The sequence below is a fragment of the Chelonoidis abingdonii genome, chromosome 10, assembly GCF_003597395.2.
Source record: "Chelonoidis abingdonii isolate Lonesome George chromosome 10, CheloAbing_2.0, whole genome shotgun sequence".
In the NCBI taxonomy this organism is placed as follows: Eukaryota; Metazoa; Chordata; order Testudines; family Testudinidae; genus Chelonoidis; species Chelonoidis abingdonii.
Window position 1 is genome coordinate 21,514,939 of NC_133778.1, and position 359 is coordinate 21,515,297.

Sequence of the window (359 nt, forward strand, 5' to 3'; positions counted from 1 at the left end):
CACACACACACACACACACACACACTTTCAGAAAAAATCTTGTACAATTTTCTGTGCTGGCATCAGTTCACTATTTACTCTAGGTAATCTTCCTTGGTATTAAAGTATTATTATTAAATACGCATTACTGTCAAATCCATAACATGACACTCAGTAGCCTGAACAGTCCAGCACAAGACTGAAATAAATGGCAGAAACTCCGAGGTTGCTGGAGGAGAAATAAATAAATACATTCATTACAATAGCCTTTAGAGGCACTAGTCAGGCCCCCATTGTGCTAGACATTGTATGTACTTGTACTAAAGATAGGCCCTGCATCAGAGTTTACAATTTAATTTTTTGACAAGATTCAGCTGGTA